This window comes from Acomys russatus, chromosome 29, assembly GCF_903995435.1.
Source record: "Acomys russatus chromosome 29, mAcoRus1.1, whole genome shotgun sequence".
Classification (NCBI taxonomy): Eukaryota; Metazoa; Chordata; class Mammalia; order Rodentia; family Muridae; genus Acomys; species Acomys russatus.
The window spans coordinates 32,103,739-32,120,271 of NC_067165.1; the positions used below are offsets into that span (position 1 = coordinate 32,103,739).

Genomic DNA, 16,533 nt, shown 5'->3' on the forward strand with positions numbered 1-16,533 from the left:
GGTAGATGCACTGATTTTGCAGATCAAAGAAAGGCTGGTAGGCTTGTGGGCACCTCAGGTCTTATTATGGTTCTAGGCACCAAATTGTACTGGTAGGGAATTACGTGATTTAGCCACATTCGTTCTCCAAAATGGATGAAACACCAGCAGCAATAAAAAGACATTTGAGTTTGCATCTAACTTTTGGGTGTACACGTGTGCCGTGTGTGTGCACGGGTGTGAGAATGAGACTGCTGTCAGCTATCTTCCTGAAGCACTCTTCACCTTCATTTTTGAGACAGTCTCTCACCAACTGCAGCTTGATGATTCGCTAGACTGAGGGCAGTGAGCCTGAGGTGCCTGCTGGGTTCCATCCCAGGCTCTTGGCTGCTGCTCCGCAGGTTGCTGAGGGTCAGTGTTTGAGGCCTCTTGCTTGTGTGGCATTTCTCCAGGTACCCTCCCCCTCCCCTTTTGTGAAACAGTGAGATAGGGTCTCTCTACATAGCCCTGGCTGTCCTGGAAATCATTGTGCCTTCTTGAGTGCTGGATTAAAGAAGTGTGCCACCACACCCCGGTTGCCCTTTGTTCTTTGAATTATGGGTTTACTGTGTTCCAGGATAGCCTAGAGGAATTCATAATCCTCTTGCCTTGGCCTTTGATTGCTGGGCTTCTGGGTGTGTGTGTCCTCAGTAAGCTCTTACACTTAATGTCTTTGATGAAACAGCACAAGCTATTAATTTTATTAAGCCCTGACTTTTGAGTATATACAATCTCTTTAATATTCTGTGCGGTGGGCTGGGTGTGGTGGCACACTCCTTTAATCCCAGCACTTGGGAGGCGGAGGCAGAGGCAGGTGAATCACTGTGAGTTTGAGGCCAGCCTGGTCTACAGAGCGAGTCCAGGACAGTCAATGCTAACACAGAGAAACCCTGTTTTGAAAAACCAAAAAAAGAAAAAAAAAGAAAAAAAAAAAAAAAGAAAGAAAAGTTCTGTGCAGTAGTCTGGGAGTTACATAAGGCACTGTTCAATACTGCTCTTACCTAAGATCACATACACCTGGCCATTGTGGTTCACACCTGCAATTCCAGTACTAGAGAGATGGAGGCAGGAGGATTTCCTATCCAGTCCAGCCTGGGCAACATAGATTGCATTTTAGCAAATCAAACCAAAACAATTCATCGTCCCGCACCCCCGTACCCCCAGACACCCTTTTGGCTCTGTGGCTTCCTCTCTCTAGATTACAAATGAATGGGCTTAAATAAACCGTTAACTGGCATGGTTGGGGTTGGCTTAGTCACCCTGATTTACTATTGTAAAACATTTATCATAGCAGTTCCAGCTAAGAAACAAAAGATAAAGGGGCAGGAGAGGGCGCTGGGCTAAGAGCACACCCTGCTGCAGAGGGTGCTGCCTGGAGCTCACCTTCAGGGAACCTCGGTCCTCTCCTGGCCTTCTAGGGCTCCCACACATAACTGGCACACACTCACAAGTACAAATAAACCTTAAAAAAATCTTTAAAGGAAAATAAACAGTCGTGCCTTAGGGTGGGGACACAGAGCTGTGTGAGAGCTGGCACTGAGTTGTAGGCTGGTGGAATCAAGTCAGCTCTGAAAGCACCCCACAACGCTCCATTCCGAAGCTCGCCTGTGTCTGAACAGATACCAGGCAGCGCTGACACGTCTAGATTTTTTTTTTAAGTAGAGAGGTGAGCTCCACTTAAAAAAAAGCAGCATGTTAATAAAATACCTGTTGAGATTTTTTTTTTCAAGACAGGGTTTTTCTGTGTAGCCCTGGCTGTCCTAGACTCACAGAGATCCTCCTGCCTCTGCCTCCAGATTAAAGGCGTATGCCACCACGCCTTGTTTAGATATTTTAAGAATTATAGTTAAAGTTCATTTTACTATTTGGTTTTTGATTGTGTGTATGTTCACCTGCACTTGAGTGCAGGAGCCAGAAGAGGGGATGTTGGAGGTGGTTTTGAGCTGTCTGGTGTGAGTGCTGGGAACCGAACTCAGTTTCTTGAGTGACCTGTAAGTGCTGAGCTAGGTCTCCAGCCCCCTTGCTTAGTTTTTAGACAAGATCTTTCTGACTAGTCTTGGCTGGCCTCCCTTTCTGCTCTGGGATTGTAGCTGCCACACCCAGCTCCTTTTTTGCGGGGAGGGCTGGTTTTCTCTTTTCTTTAATTGCTTGGACTTGATGTAAGGCTTAGGTTACATCACTCGGTTTCTATTTTACTGTTTTCATTCTTTTTTTCTATCTTTTTTAAAAAAATAGAACTGTAGTTTTGTTTTATATAGTCTATAATTTGTTGATAATTTGAATATAAAAATGAAGTTAGCATTTTTTATTTGTAGCATCAGAGGAAGAGTGTTTGTTCCTGTAACACGGCTCTCTAGCAGCCTATAATTACAGTCTTCTGGCTAGCAGAGGAACAGAAAGCAGAGGACTGAGTGGCTCAGCTTCTCAGGCAGAGAGAGCACTGGTAACCAGCTCCCTTGAGAAGGCTTCTCCCATCGTGAGAATTAGTCTTCCTGAAAAAGCGTTGGCAGTGCAGAAGAAAGCACGGCTTATTTCCATCTGCTGAGTGAACTGTGTAGCACAGTGTGAAGAGTTTTATTTCAGCTCAGCGCCCTTCTTTCCGAGAGAGCTGCAGGATAAATGATCAGAAGTCCTGGAACTTGTTAGGTTCCTGCTTTCTACAGTGTGTGTGTGTGTGTGTGTGTGTGTGTGTGTAGTGTGCTTTGTGTAGCATGAATATATACACAATGGTATGTGAATGTATAGTGTGATGTGTGGATTGTTTGTAGTGTGTGTGCTGTGTAGTGTATATAGCGTGTGTAAAGTGTGTGCTGTGTAGAGTATATAGCGTGTGTAGAGTGTGTGCTGTGTAGTGTATATAGCGTGTGTAAAGTGTGTGCTGTGTAGTGTATATAGCGTGTGTAGAGTGTGTGCTGTGTAGTGTATATAGCGTGTGTAGAGTGTGTGCTGTGTAGAGTATATAGCGTGTGTAGAGTGTGTGCTGTGTAGTGTATATAGCGTGTGTAGAGTGTGTGCTGTGTAGAGTATATAGCGTGTGTAGAGTGTGTGCTGTGTAGAGTATATAGCGTGTGTAGAGTGTGTGCTGTGTAGTGTATATAGCGTGTGTAAAGTGTGTGCTGTGTAGAGTATATAGCGTGTGTAGAGTGTGTGCTGTGTAGTGTATATAGCGTGTGTAAAGTGTGTGCTGTGTAGTGTATATAGCGTGTGTAAAGTGTGTGCTGTGTAGTGTATATAGCGTGTGTAAAGTGTGTGCTGTGTAGTGTATATAGCGTGTGTAAAGTGTGTGCTGTGTAGTGTATATAGCGTGTGTAAAGTGTGTGCTGTGTAGTGTATATAGCGTGTGTAAAGTGTGTGCTGTGTAGTGTATATAGCGTGTGTAGAGTGTGTGCTGTGTAGTGTATATAGCGTGTGTAAAGTGTGTGCTGTGTAGTGTATATAGCGTGTGTAGAGTGTGTGCTGTGTAGAGTATATAGCGTGTGTAGAGTGTGTGCTGTGTAGTGTATATAGCGTGTGTAAAGTGTGTGCTGTGTAGTGTATATAGCGTGTGTAGAGTGTGTGCTGTGTAGAGTATATAGCATGTGTAAAGTGTGTGCTGTGTAGTGTATATAGCGTGTGTAAAGTGTGTGCTGTGTAGAGTATATAGCGTGTGTAAAGTGTGTGCTGTGTAGTGTATATAGCGTGTGTAAAGTGTGTGCTGTGTAGTGTATATAGCGTGTGTAAAGTGTGTGCTGTGTAGTGTATATAGCGTGTGTAAAGTGTGTGCTGTGTAGAGTATATAGCGTGTGTAAAGTGTGTGCTGTGTAGTGTATATAGCGTGTGTAAAGTGTGTGCTGTGTAGAGTATATAGCGTGTGTAAAGTGTGTGCTGTGTAGTGTATATAGCGTGTGTAAAGTGTGTGCTGTGTAGTGTATATAGCATGTGTGTATAGTGGGGTGTGTATGGTGGGATTTGTGTAGAGTGCTGTGTGTAGTGTGTATATGTATGCAGTGTGTATGTGTACCGTGGCTGTGCATTTGGATAGGGTGGTGTGCATGTTGTGTGTGGCTTGTATGAAGTGGCTCCTCTAATGTTTCAGCTCCGTCACTTCACAGGCAGCATTTGCAGTGCTTTGTGTGGGGGATGTGGGCAGTTTATTTAGCTGTTGTGTGAGGTTGCTAGTGTAAAAACTGTCTAGAGACCGATATAGTCTCTTTAGACATTTTAATGACTAAAACACAGGGTGTGTTTGTTTTGTTTTCGGTTTTCTAAGCTGGCTGCTGGGGTATAAAGAATCTCCGAATGATTCAGACTTTGGCAACTTAGAGTCATTCTTAAAAAACAAGCAGAAACTGAACCTACCACTTTTGTTTTGGTTTTTAGAGACAGGGTTTCTCTGTGTAGCCTTGACTGTCTTGGAGTCACTTTGTAGATCAGGCTGGCCTCGAACTCACAGCGATCCGCCTGCCTCTGCCTCCCAAGTGCTGGGATTAGAGGCCTGTGCCACCACGCTTGGCCACTTTTTGTTTTTTCATTCTATTTATTTTTAAATATTTTTAAAAATTTATTTGTTTCATACACATGAGTGTGTTTTTGTGTGTGTGTGTGTGTGTGTGTGTGTGTGTGTGTGTGTGTGTATCTATGCAAACCATGTCATTTCTGGTACCTGTGAAGGTCAGAAGATGGAATTGGATCCCCTAGACCTGCAGTAAGGGATAGTTGTGAGTCAGCGTGTGGTCCTGGTGACCGAGCCCACACAGCTAGTGTTCTTAACTCCTGAGCTGTCTCTCCAGTTCTTTTTTCCTTTTTAAACAGTCTCACTGTATAATCCTGGGTGGCTTATGACTCTCTCTGTTGACCATTTTGGCCTTGAACCTTTAGTGATCCTTCTGCCTCTGCCTCCTAAGTGCTGGGATCACAGCTACAAGCCATCACATCTGTTGTTAGCTCAAAGCTTGTCTTCCAAACTCTCCTCAGTGAACTAGAAACATTATACAAGAAGTATTATTTGTTATGTAGAGGGAAATTTTTTCATTTGGGGTTTATGCTACAATAATTAAAAAAATAAAGAATTAGCCAGCTGGAATCAGGTTATAGGGTTGTTGGATATTTTAAAATATGAAAGTCAAATAATTTGTATCTGTTGTAAAAAACACATACTCCAGCTATTTAATAGCATCATGCCAAGACATGGCTGTAGTCTTGTCACTCTTACAGAAGTCAGACTGTGTAAGCATTTCTCTTCCAAAATAGTGTCATACCAGCTTGGACATCTCCTGTCTCCTAGTTTGATGTTGAATAAAATGGTTGTCTCTGATCTCTCAATGCAGTGTCTTCTTTGTGTTCTGAATATTTAAGTGAGTGCTAGAGAACCTTTTTTTTTTTTTTTTAAATTATTATTTTTTTAGAACCGGTTTTTTAAAATGGGAAGCTGGTGGGTAGATGTGGAGAAATTAGCTCAATTCAAAAATTTATAGAAGCAAACATACAGAAAACAAGGGGACCCTTGAGTTTGCTCTTTGTGTGGTTAGAACAGACTTGAGCATGGGCAGCAGTTTCTCCAAGTTATCCTCCAGCGGAGGCAGCCCTGCTTTAGCCTGAGGGTGCTGGGCGGTGGAGCAGGAGCTGCCAGCACTGCTCATTGGCTTTGCTTTCTTCGCTGTATTGCCTGCACTAAGGTTTGAGAACTCTAGCCATTGTTTTCATTTCCAGTGGATGTTTATCATGGGAACCAATTTTGGAGAAATTGAGCTAATCATATTAGGAAATTTGAAGTACTTGATTTTCCAGCTTTGTGGGAGGAGTAAGTGTAAGTATACAGTGCCAAAGGTTGCGGGTAAAGAGCGTGGGCCATTGGCAGAGCTTTCTCTTACAGCTAAGCACTTCCATTTGAATTCTCTCCTCCTTAACTCGCCTTCCAGAATTCCTAGAGGACCCGTGCAACAGCCTCTGGAGGATCGGATCTTCCCTCCCACGGTCTCTGCAGTCTACAGCACGGTGAGCATCCCAAGTGTCTGTCATACTGTCTGCTTGAATACCTGAGTGCTTGGTATTCCTGCCATGTGCTTCAGGTGGAAGGTTGAACCAAGTTCCCAGTAGAATTAGATGCACATTGTGTGACCTGGTGACCTCTGCTCACCTCTGTAATCTAATGAGTAGAGGTGAGGTGAACATTGTATGAGGGTCCCTTGGAGTTCCACACCTGCCCTTTGCTCTCTCCATAACTTCTGGGTTACATTGTTCATATTGGGGACATAGCCCAAGTCTTTGTGCATACTAGGTGCTTAGGCACGCTGCCATGGAGCCATGCTTCTACTGCCTTGGAAATTTGTTCTGTTAATTTAATGATATGGCCTAATGGATGTTTATTATTAGGCTTATAATTATTACGGTGGTATTACAAACCCGATTTCACAATCACTAAAGACACAGACACCTGATAGGCTTATATTACTTGGGGCATGGCAGATACTACCGGCTCAGCTACCTTCCATTGTCACCCAGCCTCTAACCCATGCCATCTGCTTTAATCATTTTCATGTGGGCTACCTCTCATCCATAATTTTATAAATGCTTGCTTATTCTTGGCTGGTTTTCTCCATTCATGCCGATACACCGATGTCTCCTCTCCATGCTAACCCAGTTGTGCTGGCTCTCTTCCTCCCCCAACACCTGTCCTTCCTCCCAAGATGCTTCTCTTCCCAAAACCCTTGAACCTTCACCATGCCTACCTTCCTCTGGCCCTGCCCGGGTATCAGCTTTTATTGGTCAAACAGGAATAATTCCTTAGGCGAGGTTTACAGAACAAAGACAGGTATACCTGAGAATGTGCTCCTCTGAGCAGCAGCTAGATCTTGGGAGCCAGTAATTAGCCTCAGAATGAATACATAGCACCAGACCAACCCCCAACAGAAGTTATTTTTTTACACTCATCTTAAATTCTCATTTTCTAATTATTTTTTCTGGGACAGGGTTTCTCTGTGTAGCTTTGGCTGTCCTGGAACTTGCTCTGTAGACTGTTGACCAGCCTGGCCTTGAACTCACATAGTTCCACCTGCTCTGCCTCCTGCCTCTTGAATGCTGGGATTAAAGGCATGCACCATTACTGCCTGGCTATTTTCTAATTTTTATTTGTTTTATGTGTATGGGTGCTGTCTGCATGTGTACCTGTGCACCTTGTGTGTGCAGTGCCCCTGGAGGCCAGAAGAGGGCATCAGATTCCCTGGGGCTAGAGTTACGCAGATAGTTGTTTGCTGCCATGCATGTGCTGGGAATCCAACCTGAGCAGTCAATGAGTGCTCTTAACCACTGAGTCTTCCCTCCAGCCACCTGATTTTAAATTGTCATTGAATGTTCTTCTATTGAAAAAAAATTCAGCCAGGCTTGATGGTGCACACCTACAAGCCCAGCAGAGGCAGGTGGATCTCTCTGAGTTCGAGGACAGCCAGGGCTACACAGAGAAACTGTCTCAACAAACAAACAAACAAATAAGCAAACAAAAACAAACAAACCAAAACGAAACCAAATCAAAATTGTCACAGTAGCTGCAGTATGGGAAGTGCCGGGAAGGAGCGTGGTGAGGGGAGGCAGGAAGGTCTGTAAAGACATTTTTCAGTTGTACAGACACAAGATGGTTATGCTATACTTTGAAGTGGGAGTAATAAATGCTTGTAGTATACTATGGTAAAGTCAGTAGGGTATAAGGACATCTTTAAAGTGCCATGAAAGAGAGAGAGTCTATGTGATGTCTGGGGAGTTTGGCTTGAAGAAGCCAATCCTATTTTTTGGTCTTATTCATTAGGGGTGATCTCCAAGGAAGATAATTTTTTGACACAAGTTCGCTTCCTATAAGAAACAATACTTTGGCATTAAAACATTAGATTGTTTTCATTTTTTGCTGTTGTCTGAATTTGTAATTTTTTCTGTGTTTTGGATGACTTTGTAGAATTTGAAATTATTAAATCAAAGATCAGGTGTGTAGCCCTTAGGTGCCCATAATCCCAATATTAGATGGCGTGTGTGACTGAGGCAAGGCCATGTGAGTAAGGCCAGTCTAGTGTTCATAGTGAGGTGCTCTAACTTAAAACACCATGTCATTAAGATTCCCTGTAAACAAGACGCTTGACAGTGTAGATTCATACTTTGAAGACAAGCCCATGAAACCCCCGAGTCTGTGACAGGAAGTGCCTAGAGGGAGGCTTCACCCACTGAGCCTTTCTTACAGTTTATAGAGATGCTCAGCTCCCAGCTGTTGGATTTCCTTGTGAGAGTTACTTGACTTTTACTCTTTAAAGTTTCTTTCATACACTTAACACGTGTCACACTGTATGTTGTACTGCTAGAACAACAAGGAATTTGAGGAATTAAATTTACTCTTAAAGCCGGGTGCGGTGGCTCAAGACTGTAATCCCAGCATCTGTGCGAGTTTTAGGCCAGTTTGAAACCAAAAAAAAAAAGCTACTCTTAAATATGATGTTCTCAGCCTGGTGTGGTGGCACAGACTTTTCCAGCATTCAGAAGGCAGAGGCAGATGGATCTCTATGTGTTTGAGGCCAGCCTGATCTACATAGTGAATTCCAGTCCAGCCAAAGCTTCATAGTGAGACCTTGTCTCAAAAACTCAAAACCAAAATAGCAGCAGTAACAATAATATGGTCTGTTCCCTTCTCCCCCCATGCCTTTGTTTGTTTGTTTGTTTTGTTTTGTTTTGTTTTTTGAGACGGGGCTTCTCTGTGTAGCCCTGGCTGGCTTTGGATCCAGAGATCCACCTGCCTCTGTCTCCTGAGTGCTGGGATTAAAGCCGTGTGTCATCATGCCTGACTCCCTTCTGTTTTTTAAAGTCTGGTTCTTCTTTTAGTGCCTAAGTAATCCTAAACTATTGGGTGAAGCAATCCTTCTGCCTTAGCCTCCCTAGTAGCTGGTTTCTTCTCCAATTTAAAAATGACATTTATTTTATTTTGCGACAAGGCTTTACTGTGTATCCCTGGCTAGCCTGGAACTTACAACTTGGAACTTGTGATGTTAACTCAAACATTTGTCTGCCTCTGCTTCTGGAGTGCTGGGGTTTCTAATAAATTACTTACATTCTTTCTTGTTTGTTTGTTTTTATGTTTTACATTAGTGGTTTGATTTGTATCCCTGACTGTCCCAGAGCTTGCTCTATATGCCATACTGGTCTCAAATTTACAGAGTTTCTCCTGCCTCTGCCTCCTGAATGCTGAGATTAAAGGCATGTGCCACCACACCTGGCTAATCATTTACATTCTTAATAGTTTACATTTCCCACTCCTGATGTTTATTTTGCAGTACAGGCTGTTAGCGAGTAGGGATGCTTTGAAGTCTTTAGTGCCCTGCCTTAGTGTTAGGATTCTGTATTTGGTCATGACTTGTCTCTAGGTTCATTCATCCCATTTCTCTGTCACCAAAGCAAGGCTACCTTCAGTTCATCTGCTGCCTCCACATGTGGTGCCCATATGTCACTTGAATTGAGTCGCTTAAATTCCTTGAAAGGCAGTAGTAGCACTTCCGGCCAGTTTTAAGAAGTTCACAGCACTCTCCCTTTTCAGTGGCTGGTCATCTTCTGTAGACTCAGACACACTGCACATCATCAGAAAGTACCCCGAGTTGGCCATGCCTTTGGAATGCCTTCATGTATTATGTTGTATTTGGTTATTTTAACTTGGTATACTTGTGCAAACTTGTCTTTGAAGTATTTATGAACGATAAGTCAAATTTGAGAGGTCGATCCTATTAATGAACCATGAACATTCAAACAAATACTTGAAAAACTGTAATAGTGTGTTCCAGGGTAGAGCAGAGGTGACAGTCAGTGTGATCCAGGGTAGAGCAGAGGTGACAAGTCAGTGTGATGGAGGGTAGAGCAGAGGTGACAGTCAGTGTGATGCAGGGTAGAGCAGAGGTGACAGTCAGTGTGATGCAGGGTAGAGGAGAGGTGACAGGCGGGAGGCATTAGCTAATCTGCAGTGTGAGCTGTGCAGTAAGCTTGCTGTGTTGTATATGTTTGTCTTTTGTATTCAGAGACAGTGGATCTTGTGACTGTAGTCATACTTAGTGACTGAGCAGTGGCCGCTGACAGGGCGGACTTCAGAAGGTCTGGAAGGAAGGCTTCCTGTTGTTTACTCAGGAAAGATTCCTTCGGGTTACTGAAGTTGCTCTTAAAGAAAAAATGACTTTGACGCTGTTACAGTTCTGATCCTTGAAAGCACTTCGCACTTTATATACCAGCTGTCCTGTAGCTGTCTGTAATGCTGAGGAGACCCGCAGCAGTGAAGGTCCTGCAGAGAAGCCTGGCCTGGCTCGGTCAGGTCTTGTTGGGCAGTAGCATCCAGCTAGGTGGAAGTGTGCTTGACTGTGCTTGCTGTCTCCCCACAGCATAACAGTCACTGTTTTTAAACCAGTTGGAGTGATGGTTTATATACACACAGTTTCATTGAGACAAAGATTACAGTGCGCTGCACACACTGAGAATGTACACATTAGTAAGTGTTGACCTGTGAGAACCCATGAGACGCCTGCATGAGGGAGGGCAAGGCTGCTGGCATCATCCCAAGACGCTCACTAAGTAGACAAGGCTACTGGAACTCACAGTTTTCCTGCTTCAGCTTCCTGAGTGCTAGGATTTGGGGTGTAGCCATGGGTCTCCTTTTGTCTTTTATTTTTATCTCCCTCCTCTCCCCTAGACAGGGTTTCTCTGGGTAGCCTTGGCTGCCCTGGGCACCCTCTGTAGATCAGGCTGGCCTCCAATTCACAGAGATCTGCTGCGTCTACCTCCTAAGTGCTGGGATTATAGGAGTGTACCACTATGTCAGGCATGGTTTGTTTTTAAGACACACACTGTCTATATGATGTATAGCTGTGGCTGTGCTGGGACTTACTATGCATACCAGATTGTCTCTGCCTCTGCCTCGGCCTCCTCTGAGTGCTGGGAATAAAAGCATATGTTCTTGGTTTCCACCTTGCCTTTTGAGGAGGTCTTTCATTTGAGGATAGGGCTTACTGCTGTGGCTTGACTAGCTGGTCAGGAAACTCTAGGAATGCCACAAGTGTTGGGGCTACAGATGTTTGCCACCATGCACTGCTTTTATGTGGGGAGCCAAACACAGGTCACATGATTGCCAGGCAAAGCCCACTCTTTCCCACCAACTCTCTGTGACCTGATGTCACTTTAAAGTACTCACGACCTTGCACCTTTGGGACTCGGTCTGGTTATTACCAGTCTGGGTCTGTTTTTCTGCTTGTCTTTGTATCTGCTAATTAATGACATTTATGAAAGTTTAGAGCCTTTGTTAATATTTCATGTTGATTTCTCATTAAACGTTAAATCAGAGACATAATTAAAATATTATTTAGTATGTATTCACTTGATTTTCCTCCTTCAGAAGAAGGATTAATGTGGAGATGTGAAGGAGTGCGCTGCTGGGAAATGCCAGCGAGTAACGGCTTTCAGGTTTCTCAGATGAGAGTAGAAGGAATCTGTGCCAGGCACTTTGCTTTGATAGTATGCTGCTTTAAGCTATGGAATATTCCACCCCCTGAGCCATTTTATAAAGTGTCCTATGAATCATTGCTCAGAAGCAAAGCAGTGCTGTGGAGCAGTAGCGGTCAGACAGGTCCCAAGAACTAGGACGGCTGTAAGTGGTCTGCTAGATGACGGTGCAGTTAGTTCTGGAGGAGGAGGAACAAGGCCATTATCTTGGGGAATAGATTTATTATTATCATAAGTTGGTGGCATGGATAGAAAGGCCATTTTTAACTGTAATTGGGTAGACACTGGCCAATGTTACCTGTACTTTATGCTCTCACTTTTGTGAGCACACCTGACTGTTGGGGACTCCTGCCTGCCAAAGCTTGAGCAGGATTGAGGCTTTCTCCATTGTGTTCATTGTGACTTTGGGGCTGGGGTCACAGTTCACAGTTGAGCCCTTGTTTAGTGTCTGGCTTTGAGTTAGGTCCCCAACACCCGAGGCTGAGTATGTACGTGTAAATTGTTTCTGTGGTTGTTCATTTCCATATAGAACAACCATACAAGGGTATTTTATTTCTTTTAAGTTTTACAGATTCTAAAGATCCACTGGATAAGTTAATTTTAGACCTATAAAACCAGTGGTACAATTTTACCTAATTTTATATTTTATATATGTATTTTATGTTTATTTTTCTTTTTCTCTTTAAAAAAAAAAAGATTTATTTATTTATTATTTGTACAGTATTTTGCCCACATGTGTGCCTGCAAACTAGTAGGGGGAACCAGATCTCATTACAGATGGTTGTGAGCCACTATGTGGTTACTGGGAATTGAACTCAGGACTTTTGGAACAACAGACAAGTGTTCTTAATCTTTGAGCCATCTCTCCAGTCCATGTTTATTTTTTCGAGACAGGATTTCTCTGCGTAGTCCTGGCTGTTCCAAAATTTGCTATATAGACTAGGTTGACCTCAAACTCACAGAGATCCACTTGCCTCTGCCTCCTAAGTGCTGGGGTTAAAGGTGTTCACTACTAGTGCCTAGCGTACAACTTTATTCTTTCAAGATGCATTTTTAAAAAGTTTGTGTACGCATGGGTCTATGTGTCCATACCACATATATGACAGTTTCTGCAGAGACTAGAAGAGGGCATCAGATCTCCTGGAGCTGGAGTTAATAGGTGGTTGTGAGCCTTCCCAGTGTGGATACTGGGGACAGAATTTGGGTCCCTATGGAATTCAAAGAGTAGCAAGTGTTCTCGCAACTCCCTTCATTCTTGTCTGTCTTGCTTTTTTGACATAGAGTTTCTCTGTAGTCTTGGCTGTCCCAGGGTTTGTAAATCAGGCTGGCCTCAAGCTCACAGAGATCCTCCTGCCTCTCCCTCCCAGAGTGCTAGAATTAAAGGTGTTTAGCACCACATTCCTTTAAATAAACATTCCTTTAATAATGGAAAAAATTTTTAAAATGTAATTATGAGCATGTGTGAAGTAATTATCTCCAACTTCCTCAAAGGAAGAGACTCTGAAAGTCCAGGTCAGAGGTTTGTGTGTGTGTGTCTGCCTACCATCTTTAAAAGTTTACACACACCTGTAACCCCAGCACTCAGGGAGTGGGTTCAAGGCCAGCCTGGTCTACAAAGCGAGTCCAGGACAGCAAAGGCTACACAGAGAAGCCCTATCTGGAAAACCACTACCCTACCACCCCACAACCCCAAAAACAGAAAAAAGAAAAAAGTTTTTTGTTTTTTAATATGCGCGCACATGTAAAAGAGGCTTAGTATTGAAGTATATGATTCTGGTAGGTTCTGGGTTGAGTAGGAAGCTTTATGGAAGAAAAATCATTACATTTTTGTAGTTGGCTAGGCATTTATCTGGAGTGCTAATTGCGTTCTAGTACAAGCTGGGCAATCACAGAAAGAAAAGGTTTGGGTGCCCGATTCTTTCCTCTTTCTTGTTTTTTAGGAAGGGGTCCATTATGTAGCCCTGGATAATCTGGAACTTGTTAGGTAGACTAGTCTGGCTTTGAGCTCTCAGAGATCTGTCTGCCCTTTAACTATCCAGTGCTGGGATTGACAGGCGTGAGTCATCACTTCAAGCTCTGTGCTTCTTTTGTTTGTTACATGCAGGGCAGGTTTCCTTAGAAGAAAAAGTAGTGGAAAAGGAGTTTACCTCAGCCCACTTAAACTTTAGCTGAAAACATCAAGTGCCCTCACATCAGGGGAAAGAAGAGCAGCTGACAGACTTGGAGGAGAGAAAGTTTTGTCCTCTCATGAAAACACAACAGCCAAAATCAACTAGCAAGGCTTAAACAAAAGCAGACCTCTGACAGAGACAAAGCAGAAAGGACTCACCATAGCCTGCTCCTCTGTTGCTTCTGAAGTAACTCTTTTGAGGTACTGTGCCTTCAAACCCCTTGTCCTGAGGGAAAGGAGAGACCTTAGTTCTGTAGAAGCAGACCAGCAATGCCTTTCAATTCAACATGGCAGCCCAGCCCTGGAGGCACAGTGTTGAGTTGAGGAAAAAAAATCTCTTGAGATGAGATTTAGCTTCAAATTGTACAGGAACAAAAACTGTAGTTGAAAAGGGTTCCTAAGCTTGTGACATTGGAAAACAGTTTGTTCAGGTTTGAAGTAGTGAATTTTAAGAGTTAGGTATGGCCTAAGTGCATGCTGGTCATGTACTGCTCTGACTCCACAAGTCTGTAGAAAACAGTGGGCTGTGGCCTTGCTCTTTCAGGACAAGTGAGGTGGGTTTCTATGAGTTAGAGAGACCTTGTCTCAAAACAAACAAACAAACAAACCCAAAAAACCTATGTGGAAAGCTTAGCGAGACATGAGGATGACTGTGTCTAAGAAAGTTCAGGCTACGTTCAGTGTACATTGTCAGAGGAGTGATCACACCGAGGGCATGATGCAGACAAGCTTCCTTGTTTGAGGAGGTGAGTTCCTGGCTATCTTAAAAGTTGGCTCTGTAGACTGCAGTCTTCCCTGGGGATTTCAAGCTTTTCTTGTATCCCAGTGTGAACTTTTCAGAAGGCAACAGAGTGCAGCTTACAGCAACGTAGACCATGGGAAGGACCGACTGCGGCAGCAAAGGAAGCTGGCTGGGGAGAAAGCGCCGACCTACATGCTTGTGGCAGTGGCTGTGCTGGTACACACTGGTCACGCAGCATAGCATGTGTGTGTCCAGGAGGCTGTAAGTGGCTGATTTGTGTTAGAGTTCTTTGGGCTGAAAACAGCATGCGGGACATTTGGGGGGCTGCGCCAGCACTGCTTCACAGCTGGCTGGTGCCTCACTCTTGGTAGGTCTGCATTTTCTCTAGTTCCCAGGTGATGCTGAGGGAACACACTGTGTTTGTTACTCTAAACCCCTCATATTTTCCCTGGTTTGAAAATAAAAATCAATAGAGTGTCAATCATTTCAGTCTAAAACTGTCATTCAAAATCTTAACACCAATAGTTTAAATGTTGGTAACAAAATTAACCACAGTCGCTACTGTGTTTGAACACTTTATACAGCATTGTGCAGTGCACATCATTTAGTGGATTACATAAATAAGTTCACATGATAACCTTTACTTTTTTTCTTTCTATTTATTTTAGGTTATGGAAAAAGTTTATTGAGTATATTGCAGGAGAGCAGTGGACTGGCCAGCCACTAGAGTCCTGCTTGTACCACAGGGCAGTGGGCTCTAAGAGTCTCAATTAGGGAGAAATAGTTTTAGGATTAGGGTGTTTATAGACACGTGATTGACACTATTTGAAGGTGAACAGCCCAGATTGGCCAGTGTACAGTTCTGCAAGGTCAGCTTGAGTTGCTGTGCAATTTTCTGCCGTGCAGATAAGAGCCATGCTAGCCACTCAAGCCTGTGCCATTGCAAGATAGTTCCTTTATCTCTTCTGCAGAAAAAGAAACTGGTTTTTAAATTTTATGTGTGTGAATGTTTGCCTGTGTGTATATGTGTGCATCATGTCCTTGGAGATCAGAATGTATCCCATCTCCTAGGACTGGCTATGAGTTAGCCACGTGCATGCTGGAAATTGAGCCCAAGTGTTTTTCCAGCCAGCTCCAGCCCAGGAAACTAGATTTTTGTGATCCTCAGAATGGGGACTTAGTGACATTTCTTCTGTGACATGTGCTATTCCAGAGCAATCTTAACTATGATTTTGATAACACATTTGATTATAATTTATTGCTGAATACTAAGCTCAGAGTTCCACTAATACCTTGGAATTAAAACCAACTGCCTTAGGTCAGTTACATAACTGGGACATTAGCAATGGAAGATCTGCAGAAAATGCAAAGCGTAAGTACAAAAATCACGTTTTAAGATGGGAATCGATTCCCGGGCAACCCTTACTGTATGTAATACTGCCGCCCGATACTTATGCAGCTCTGTCCTCTGGGGAAAGCTGAGACCCTTGGCAGTGAGCTTCTGACCTTGTGAAAGAGAATGTGGTCTCCCTGTTAGATGGGTGCACCCCTGGAATGCAGCTGAGGCAGAGGGAGCATTGTAAGTTTGAGGCCAGCCTGGGCTACATAGTTATAAGTTACTCAGACTATGTTGTAAGAACCTTGATTCAGACATCCAAAATCATCATAAATCAAGAGAATAACAACAGATCAGCTGATGTTAGATCTTGTGTCCACAGGGACAGCAAACAGAACAACAGCAAAGAAAACCAAACCAACCAACCAAAAACCCCAAAATCAAGATAGCCCTGAAAAAAGACATGGCATTGTCATTATCCACCTGTGCAGTGTGACTGTTTTCTGAGTGGCTGGGTTTAGTAAGGTTGATAACCTTCTTATCTGTTTCTTCTGGGCAGTTAGCTCTAGTTGGTCAAGATCTCAGATCAGTTGTCTAGGTTCCTATTAGCAGTGAAGGAACTGAGATGTTCTGTGCTGGCCTCCTCCGTGCTGTAAGGTCTAGGCACCTGAGGTGTTCATGCATCGCTAAGCTAAATAAATCATGTCCCCGTGTAGCCATGTAATAGGTAGTATTGTTTGTAGAATTAATACAATAGTGTAATAATAGTTATATCTAAATGCCCAA

At 43.4% G+C, this 16,533-nt stretch overlaps 1 protein-coding gene across 6 annotated transcripts in view; it reads left to right on the top strand.

The window, feature by feature from the left end:
* The window catches only part of Eif4g3 (eukaryotic translation initiation factor 4 gamma 3), a 229,760-nt gene that overhangs the window by 45,371 nt on the left and 167,856 nt on the right, over positions 1–16,533 (top strand). For 3 of the 6 annotated variants that reach the window (XM_051171468.1, XM_051171470.1, XM_051171469.1), the window contains exon 2: positions 5,916–5,991. The gene's annotated coding sequence lies outside the window, so the exon portion shown is untranslated. Of the gene's footprint in view, positions 1–5,915; positions 5,992–16,533 lie in introns of those variants that run through there. The other 3 variants (XM_051171465.1, XM_051171467.1, XM_051171461.1) reach the window with 2 other exon arrangements.